An 11428-nucleotide genomic window follows, 5' to 3' on the forward strand; every position below is an offset into this window, starting at 1 on the left:
TATTGGATTTTAAATTTTAGAAGAAGAAGAAGAACATATATCACAAGGGTATACGGGTTAAATTAATTCCGGACGGTTTATAAAGTAGAAAATGGGCGATAGCCCAATGGTTAATAAAAATAAGTTTACAATGACGTCATATGTATTTTTACTACAAAATACAGTATCGTGAGTTTCATTTGCCTTTTTACCCTTTATATTTTTGGGCTGAGAATACATGCGCAACTTTTATAACTGTTTTACGAAATTGACACAAGTACGTGAAACTACATTCTATGGTTGGATTATCGAAGTAGAATATGCCCCTTTTTATTAAGTCTGGTAATCTAAGAATTAGGGAACAGACACCCTAATTGACGCGAATCCTAAAGATAGATCTATCGGGCCCAACAAGCCCCATCCAAAGTACCGGATGTTTTAGTACTTCGAAATTTATATCATGTCCGAAGGAGGATCCCGGAATGATGGGGATATTCTTATATATGCATATTGTTAATGTCGGTTACCAGGTGTTCAATGCATATGAATGATATTTTTGTCTCTATGCATGGGACGTATGTTTATGAGAAATGGAAATCTGAAATCTTGTGGTCTATTAAAATGATGGAAACGATTGTTTAAGTTAAACTAATGAACTCACCAACCTTTTGGTTGACACTTTAAAGCATGTTTATTCTCAGGTACGAAAGAAATCTTCCGCTGTGTATTTGCTCATTTTATAGATATTACTTGGAGTCATTCATGGCATATTTCAAAAGACGTTGCATTCGAGTCGTCGAGTTCATCAAGATTATTATCAAGTCAATTATAGTTGGATATATTATGAAATGGTATGCATGCCTGTCAACTTTCGATGTAATGAAAGTTTGTCTTTTCAAAAACGAATGCAATGTTTGTAAAATGTATCATATAGAGGTCAAGTACCTCGCGATGTAATCAACTGTTGTGAATCGTTTATAATCGATATGGACTTCGTCCGGATGGATTACGACGGGTCTTCACAGCTAACACCTTAACCATCTGGACCAATTTGTTTTTCTGGGATTAAATCTAGCAATTTTAGCTATAACCCGTATATCTGTGGTCCTATCTTCTTCTTCTTCATTATTAATTGATTCAACAACACTCAAAAGCTTACCCGAAAATTACCATATTAATTTAGGTCCTTAAACTAATTATAATCAACCGGTGTTGATCTTGAGTTAATTGATAGCAAAAAAAAAAATGAAACAGACTTATTGCTATTCGCTGTTACGGTTTTCAAAACAAAAAATAATATTAATATCATAAAATAACTATAGTACCATCTTAATAATAATAACAGAAATAATATTGGTATACTACTAATATTTAAGAATAGTGATATTAATAATGTTAAATAAAAATGACTTTGAAACTTATAACTATGATAATAATTATAATACTAGTAATGGTAGAGATATATACATGTTACATGTATCAAATTTTACATCTTTATATTCTATAATAATATTAATGATACTAATATTAATATAATAACTATATTTTAAACTCGTAATTATGTGTTAATATCACAATTTATTAATTATGTAATGTTTAATATTTATAAAATATATACTATATATATTTAATAGTTATCCATTTTAACAGTATACATATAATAATATTTATGCATACAATTCATATACATATATTTTCAAATTACTATATCTATAATTATGTTTTTATTTAACAGATTTTATTACTTAAATAAGTATATTATATATATATATATATATATATATATATATATATATATATATATATATATATATATATATATATATATATTGAAATAAATAGACTCAAAGTTTACATTTAATACTTTGTTGTCGTTGAAAAATTATGTTCAAAAACATTTACATTTAGTATACTTTCTATACTTAAATAAACAGTTTTAACCAATCTTGAGTTATCTTTCATGACGATTAAATCACGTAATAGTTTAATTTATATGATATACTTATTTTCATATATAATCATTTATATATATATTCAGACATATCTATTTACAATTAATTGTTCGTGAATCATCGAGAGTAGTCAAAGGTCAAATGAATTCATAAACACAGCTCACAGTTTTTGAGACTTTAACATTACAGACTTTGCTTATCGTGTCGAAATCATAATAAGATTAAGTTTAAATTTGATCGGAAATTTCCGGGTCGTCACAGAATGCAATGTCTTTTGAAATATGTCATGAATGACTCCAAGTAATATCTCTAAAATGAGCAAATGCACAGCGAAAGATTTCTTTCAAACCTGAAAATAAACATGCTTTAAAGTGTCAACCAAAAGGTTGGTGAGTTCATTAGTTTATCATAAACAATCATTTTCAATAATATAATAGACCACAAGATACTCATAAATATATGTCCCATGCATAGAGACAAAAATCATTCATATGGTTTGAACACCTGGTAACCGACCTTAACAAGATGCATATAGAATATCCCCATCATTCCGGGACTCCCTTCGGACATGATAAATTCGAAGTACTAAAGCATCTGGTACTTTGGATGGGGCTTGTTGGGCCCAATAGATCTATCTTTAGGATTCGCGTCAATTAGGGTGTCTGTTCCCTAATTCTTAGATTACCAGACTAAAAAGGGGCATATTTGGTTTAATAATCCAGCCATAGAATGTAGTTTTAAGTACTTGTGTCTATTTCGTCAAACATTTATAAAGCAGCGCATGTATTCTCAGTCCCAAAAATATATATTGCAAAAGCATTTAAAAAGGGAGTAATGAAACTCACTGTACTGTATTTTGTAGTAAAAATACATATGACGACATTGAATAATTGAACAATGCAGGGTTGGCTTCGGATTCATGAACCTATATCATTTGTATATTTATTAATATACATAGTTGTAATCGAACAATATATATAATAATTAGTTATATACATTTTATATTAATAATATATATGTTTCATATATTTATTTTGTTATATAAAATATTACTTTTCGTTATGTTATATGTATTAAATATATTTTTATATATGTATATATCATTTGTTTGTTAAAAATGGTAATTTTAGTAATATTACGATAAAAATGATAATAATCATAATACTTAATATTACTAAATAAGGTATTATTGTTAATAATTATATTAATGATATTAATAATGATATCTATAATAATACTGTAAAATATAAATTTTTCGGTTAATGATACTTACAATAATGATTTTAGTAATTACATATTAATAACACTCATTATAATATAAATAATCATACTTGTAATGATAATAATAATAATAATGATTTTACTAATGATAATAATAATAATAATAGTTTTAATAGTAAAGATAATCTTATTATAAATGATAATTTTAATGCAAATGTTAATTTTAATACTTTAATAATAAGAATGATAATAATAATAATAATAATAATAATAATAATAATAATAATAATAATAATAATAATAATAATAATAATAATAATAATAATAATAGTAATAATAATAACTATGATATCTATAAAAATACTTTTACTAATAATGATATTAATAATGATAATCATAATAATAATAATAATGATACTTGAGTTATATATACATATTTATATTTTTATCTTAGTCACTTATAACTTAATTATATAATATTCTTTTCATAAAACTATCTTTTACTATACTTATTTTTATTTCTTACAATAGATTTAGTCATACTTTTGTTAAATTTGCTTTCATATAACCACAAAGATATATCCCTAATACTTCAATATTTAATTCATAATCATAATCATAGTCAAAATAATAATGTTTAAGGATAATACTAGTAATTCTAATAATAATAACAATAATCATAATAATAACAACAACAATAATAATAATAATAAAACTTTTGGTGTTGAAAACTACCTCTTAAAGCTTAAAAAGAAATAACTCGCCAGAGCCGGGACTCGAACCCGTGACCACTCGCCCACACATTAACATCCTTAACCATTGGGCTATCGCCCATTTTCTACTTTATAAACCGTCCGGAATTAATTTAACCCGTATACCCTTGTGATATATGTTCTTCTTCTTCTTCTAAAATTTAAAATCCAATATTATCAACGTCACTTAATCATCATACATCATGTAATCATCATACATCATGTAATCATCATTTTCATCTAGTTAAACAACAGTAAACGAATTGTATCACCCCTTTTGTTGTATCAGCTCGTTATAGCAGCAGTTTTCGACCTATTTATAGTAGTTTTGTTCTCGGCCCAATGGCATATAACGGCCCAACTTAGATTAAAATATGATGGCACAAGTGATACATCCTAAAAGCAATCAGCCTAATTGATTTGGTGTTTAGTTTTGTAAATAAAAATAAGTTTACAGGAAAACAAATGGTAGGGTTCGTCTGGAAACAAAACAACACGCCTCATCATTCGTTATTACTTTATCGCCAATTCCACGTCCACGTCCATCTTCATCATCATTCTTCTCTTCATTTTTCATCACCAATTCATCATATCATAATTATTATTGCCCTTTGGTTTGCATCGAATTAACAACACACAGTAGCAACAAATCACGATGGGTTTTATGGTATATGTGTTGTTTTTGATCGGAAAAACAAAAAGTGAAATAGCATTAGGATCAGTTGTGGATTTGATAGTTGAAGAAGAAAGAAATTGAAGAGAGAGAGGAAGAGAGAGAGATAGCGGGTTATGATCTTGGTGGTTCAAAGTGGTGATTTGCAACCGGCACAGAAAAAGAAAGGAAATAGACGCAGGTGGTTTTTGTATCACGACAAGAAGTAACAGCAGCCATCAGTGTTGTAAATCTCCTTATTTCTCCCCGAGATCTCTCCGAGATCTCATTTTTAGAAGACCGCCGAGACGAGATGTCTATCTCCCGAGATTTCTTGGTCAACGGAGTCAAACTTGGTCAAACCCACGATTTCTTGAATTTTCTCGCTCATTTATCGAATTTTTTCATAAAATCTTGTAATTTTTCGGATTTTCTCACTCATTTCTTGAACCTTCGTATAGAATCTCATTACAATGTATATAAGTATACATATATCTATTTATTTTTATATATTTATATTATAAAAACTAAAAAATCAATGTAAGTCAACATCCGAGATCTCCCCGAGATTTTTCTGAGATGCCGAGATCTCCCCAAAAATGTTCAAATGAGATCTCCCCGTGATCCGAGATCTCCAACCTTGGCAGCCATAGCACACTCGAATGAAACAGAAATAGAAAAGTAGTTGTAGCAGGTAGGTTTGTTGTTGTTGATGGTGAACAGAAAAAATAGCAAAGACGAAGTGTAGCAGCAGCAGATAAATAGTTGCAGGTTAGTTTGTCGATGGTTGGGTGCGAGACAAAGGTGTTGGTGGTAGCAGGAACAAAACAGAAAACGAATGGAAGCAAGATCAAACAGCAGTAGTAGCAATAATTTTAATGGTGGTGATGTTTAGGGTGATCATGGTGGTTTCCTAATCGGTTTAGAGGAGATACAAGGTGGTGGTTAATGGTGGCAGATAAGGTGGTGCTCCAGTTATTGATATGATGGTAGGTTAAGTGGACAAGGGTGGTTAAGTGGTGATTGGTTGCCGGGTGTAAGGTGATGGTGGCCGGTGGTTCTTGGTGTTCTCTGATCTCGAGCAACTAGCAAAAACGTTTGAGTAGATGAACACTCAAGATGGAATGATTGAAGGTTGTTTGTATGATTGTATGTTGTCTTGAGTGTAGATGCTATATGCTGCTATAACGAGCTGATACAACAAAAGGGGTGATACAATTCGTTTACTGTTGTTTAACTAGATGAAAATGATGATTACATGATGTATGATGATTACATGATGTATGATGATTAAGTGACGTTGATAATATTGGATTTTAAATTTTAGAAGAAGAAGAAGAACATATATCACAAGGGTATACGGGTTAAATTAATTCCGGACGGTTTATAAAGTAGAAAATGGGCGATAGCCCAATGGTTAAGGATGTTAATGTGTGGGCGAGTGGTCACGGGTTCGAGTCCCGGCTCTGGCGAGTTATTTCTTTTTAAGCTTTAAGAGGTAGTTTTCAACACCAAAAGTTTTATTATTATTATTATTGTTGTTGTTATTATTATGATTATTGTTATTATTATTAGAATTACTAGTATTATCCTTAAACATTATTATTTTGACTATGATTATGATTATGAATTAAATATTGAAGTATTAGGGATATATCTTTGTGGTTATATGAAAGCAAATTTAACAAAAGTATGACTAAATCTATTGTAAGAAATAAAAATAAGTATAGTAAAAGATAGTTTTATGAAAAGAATATTATATAATTAAGTTATAAGTGACTAAGATAAAAATATAAATATGTATATATAACTCAAGTATCATTATTATTATTATTATGATTATCATTATTAATATCATTATTAGTAAAAGTATTTTTATAGATATCATAGTTATTATTATTACTATTATTATTATTATTATTATTATTATTATTATTATTATTATTATTATTATTATTATTATTATTATTATTATTATTATTATTATCATTCTTATTATTAAAGTATTAAAATTAACATTTGCATTAAAATTATCATTTATAATAAGATTATCTTTACTATTAAAACTATTATTATTATTATTATCATTAGTAAAATCATTATTATTATTATTATCATTACAAGTATGATTATTTATATTATAATGAGTGTTATTAATATGTAATTACTAAAATCATTATTGTAAGTATCATTAACCGAAAAATTTATATTTTACAGTATTATTATAGATATCATTATTAATATCATTAATATAATTATTAACAATAATACCTTATTTAGTAATATTAAGTATTATGATTATTATCATTTTTATCGTAATATTACTAAAATTACCATTTTTAACAAACAAATGATATATACATATATAAAAATATATTTAATACATATAACATAACGAAAAGTAATATTTTATATAACAAAATAAATATATGAAACATATATATTATTAATATAAAATGTATATAACTAATAATTATATATATTGTTCGATTACAACTATGTATATTAATAAATATACAAATGATATAGGTTCATGAATCCGAAGCCAACCCTGCATTGTTCAATTATTCAATGTCGTCATATGTATTTTTACTACAAAATACAGTACAGTGAGTTTCATTACTCCCTTTTTAAATGCTTTTGCAATATATATTTTTGGGACTGAGAATACATGCGCTGCTTTATAAATGTTTGACGAAATAGACACAAGTACTTAAAACTATATTCTATGGCTGGATTATTAAACCAAATATGCCCCTTTTTAGTCTGGTAATCTAAGAATTAGGGAACAGACACCCTAATTGACGCGAATCCTAAAGATAGATCTATTGGGCCCAACAAGCCCCATCCAAAGTACCAGATGCTTTAGTACTTCGAATTTATCATGTCCGAAGGGAGTCCCGGAATGATGGGGATATTCTATATGCATCTTGTTAAGGTCGGTTACCAGGTGTTCAAACCATATGAATGATTTTTGTCTCTATGCATGGGACATATATTTATGAGTATCTTGTGGTCTATTATATTATTGAAAATGATTGTTTATGATAAACTAATGAACTCACCAACCTTTTGGTTGACACTTTAAAGCATGTTTATTTTCAGGTTTGAAAGAAATCTTTCGCTGTGCATTTGCTCATTTTAGAGATATTACTTGGAGTCATTCATGACATATTTCAAAAGACATTGCATTCTGTGACGACCCGGAAATTTCCGATCAAATTTAAACTTAATCTTATTATGATTTCGACACGATAAGCAAAGTCTGTAATGTTAAAGTCTCAAAAACTGTGAGCTGTGTTTATGAATTCATTTGACCTTTGACTACTCTCGATGATTCACGAACAATTAATTGTAAATAGATATGTCTGAATATATATATAAATGATTATATATGAAAATAAGTATATCATATAAATTAAACTATTACGTGATTTAATCGTCATGAAAGATAACTCAAGATTGGTTAAAACTGTTTATTTAAGTATAGAAAGTATACTAAATGTAAATGTTTTTGAACATAATTTTTCAACGACAACAAAGTATTAAATGTAAACTTTGAGTCTATTTATTTCAATATATATATATATATATATATATATATATATATATATATATATATATATATATATATAATATACTTATTTAAGTAATAAAATCTGTTAAATAAAAACATAATTATAGATATAGTAATTTGAAAATATATGTATATGAATTGTATGCATAAATATTATTATATGTATACTGTTAAAATGGATAACTATTAAATATATATAGTATATATTTTATAAATATTAAACATTACATAATTAATAAATTGTGATATTAACACATAATTACGAGTTTAAAATATAGTTATTATATTAATATTAGTATCATTAATATTATTATAGAATATAAAGATGTAAAATTTGATACATGTAACATGTATATATCTCTACCATTACTAGTATTATAATTATTATCATAGTTATAAGTTTCAAAGTCATTTTTATTTAACATTATTAATATCACTATTCTTAAATATTAGTAGTATACCAATATTATTTCTGTTATTATTATTAAGATGGTACTATAGTTATTTTATGATATTAATATTATTTTTTGTTTTGAAAACCGTAACAGCGAATAGCAATAAGTCTGTTTCATTTTTTTTTTGCTATCAATTAACTCAAGATCAACACCGGTTGATTATAATTAGTTTAAGGACCTAAATTAATATGGTAATTTTCGGGTAAGCTTTTGAGTGTTGTTGAATCAATTAATAATGAAGAAGAAGAAGATAGGACCACAGATATACGGGTTATAGCTAAAATTGCTAGATTTAATCCCAGAAAAACAAATTGGTCCAGATGGTTAAGGTGTTAGCTGTGAAGACCCGTCGTAATCCATCCGGACGAAGTCCATATCGATTATAAACGATTCACAACAGTTGATTACATCGCGAGGTACTTGACCTCTATATGATACATTTTACAAACATTGCATTCGTTTTTGAAAAGACAAACTTTCATTACATCGAAAGTTGACAGGCATGCATACCATTTCATAATATATCCAACTATAATTGACTTGATAATAATCTTGATGAACTCGACGACTCGAATGCAACGTCTTTTGAAATATGCCATGAATGACTCCAAGTAATATCTATAAAATGAGCAAATACACAGCGGAAGATTTCTTTCGTACCTGAGAATAAACATGCTTTAAAGTGTCAACCAAAAGGTTGGTGAGTTCATTAGTTTAACTTAAACAATCGTTTCCATCATTTTAATAGACCACAAGATTTCAGATTTCCATTTCTCATAAACATACGTCCCATGCATAGAGACAAAAATATCATTCATATGGATTGAACACCTGGTAACCGACATTAACAATATGCATATATAAGAATATCCCCATCATTCCGGGATCCTCCTTCGGACATGATATAAATTTCGAAGTACTAAAACATCCGGTACTTTGGATGGGGCTTGTTGGGCCCGATAGATCTATCTTTAGGATTCGCGTCAATTAGGGTGTCTGTTCCCTAATTCTTAGATTACCAGACTTAATAAAAAGGGGCATATTCTACTTCGATAATCCAACCATAGAATGTAGTTTCACGTACTTGTGTCAATTTCGTAAAACAGTTATAAAAGTTGCGCATGTATTCTCAGCCCAAAAATATAAAGGGTAAAAAGGCAAATGAAACTCACGATACTGTATTTTGTAGTAAAAATACATATGACGTCATTGAACAATGCAGGGTTAGCCTCGGATTCACGAACCTATATCAATTGTGTATATATTAATACGTATAATGTAAGTTACAAAATTTCATTTATTAATATGTATTATTTATATATTATAGTTTTGTAGAATTTATTCTAACCTTTATTTTAAAACGTATACTTATATTATATTTTAAGTTATATTTTATATATATATATCTATTTTATGTATATATATCTATAATGATTTACGTTTATATAAATAGTGACATTAATATATTTATATACATATATTTGTGGTTAGTATTGTATTTATGAAATTTTATTAGTTTGTTATGTGAATTATTAATACAATCCTAGTATATACCATAAGTATATATATAGTGTACAAAAGATTTATTTGTTAAAATAATAATTTAGATAATAATGATTTACTAATAATAATAATAATTTTATTAATAATGATAATACTAATAGCAAAAAAATGAAAATGATAACTGTTAATGATACTAATAATAATAACTCTAAAATAATATTAATACTAATACCATACTTATGTTAATAATAAGGGTTCTAATATTTATAAAATGATAAATGATAATCATAATAATACTAGTAAATATTAATGATGATACTGATAAATATGATATTATTAATTGTAAATGTACTGATGATACTATTATTTATAAACCGGTACAAATTCTAATATTGATGATAATAATATATTTTTATTTCCTTCATAATAATAATAATGATAATCATAATCATAATCCTAATGATGATAAAATACTAAAATGATAAGTTTATTACTAATAATAATATTATTAATACCTATCATAATAATAATAGTAATGTCTATAATACTTTCAAATATGATAACAAGTATGATACTAATAATAACAATAACAATAACAATCAAAACAATCACAATAATAATAATAATACTAATAATAATTAATATATAATAACAATAATAAAATTAGAAAAGAAAACTACCTCACATGAAAAGAGTTTCAAAAAAAAAAAAAAAAAAGAAACTACCGTCCTCTGGACTCGATCTCGTGACCACATGCTCACACGCAAACACTCTCGACCATCCCACCAATTCTGATTCTCTGTACTAATATCGAATTTAAATTTTATATATAAACTGTTTTTCTTCTATTCCTCTTCTTCTCCACAAGTCACATGGATTCAACAAAACATCAATAACCAAAAAAAAAAAAAAAATCGGGGTTCCCTTTAAAGCTTCAAAACATTACAGAAAAAATAATAATTTGGGTTCTAAAATAAAAAAAAAATACTAAAGGCCTACTGCAGCGTCGGTTCTTGGAACAAAACAAAAAAAATTGATTTCGTAATAGATAACATTATAGATAATGTTTATAACACGAAATAGTGTTCTAAACATGTATAAAAACTACTGGAATCGTCAATTTGATCAGAAACATATACACGAACGCGAATTTGTCTCAAGAACAATTGTTGACTTTTTTTAAACTAAACTTTGACTTCAAAATTCAAGATCGATATAAAGATTTGAGAGTTGAGATTTTGCAGATAGATTCAAAGAAAGATTTCTAACCTTTCTGCATTTTTAGATTTTGAAACTTTATTCGAAATTGAATTAAGAGAAAAAAAAATTGGAGCGTG

Source organism: Rutidosis leptorrhynchoides, chromosome 2 (genome assembly GCF_046630445.1).
Source record: "Rutidosis leptorrhynchoides isolate AG116_Rl617_1_P2 chromosome 2, CSIRO_AGI_Rlap_v1, whole genome shotgun sequence".
Taxonomy (NCBI): Eukaryota; Viridiplantae; Streptophyta; class Magnoliopsida; order Asterales; family Asteraceae; genus Rutidosis; species Rutidosis leptorrhynchoides.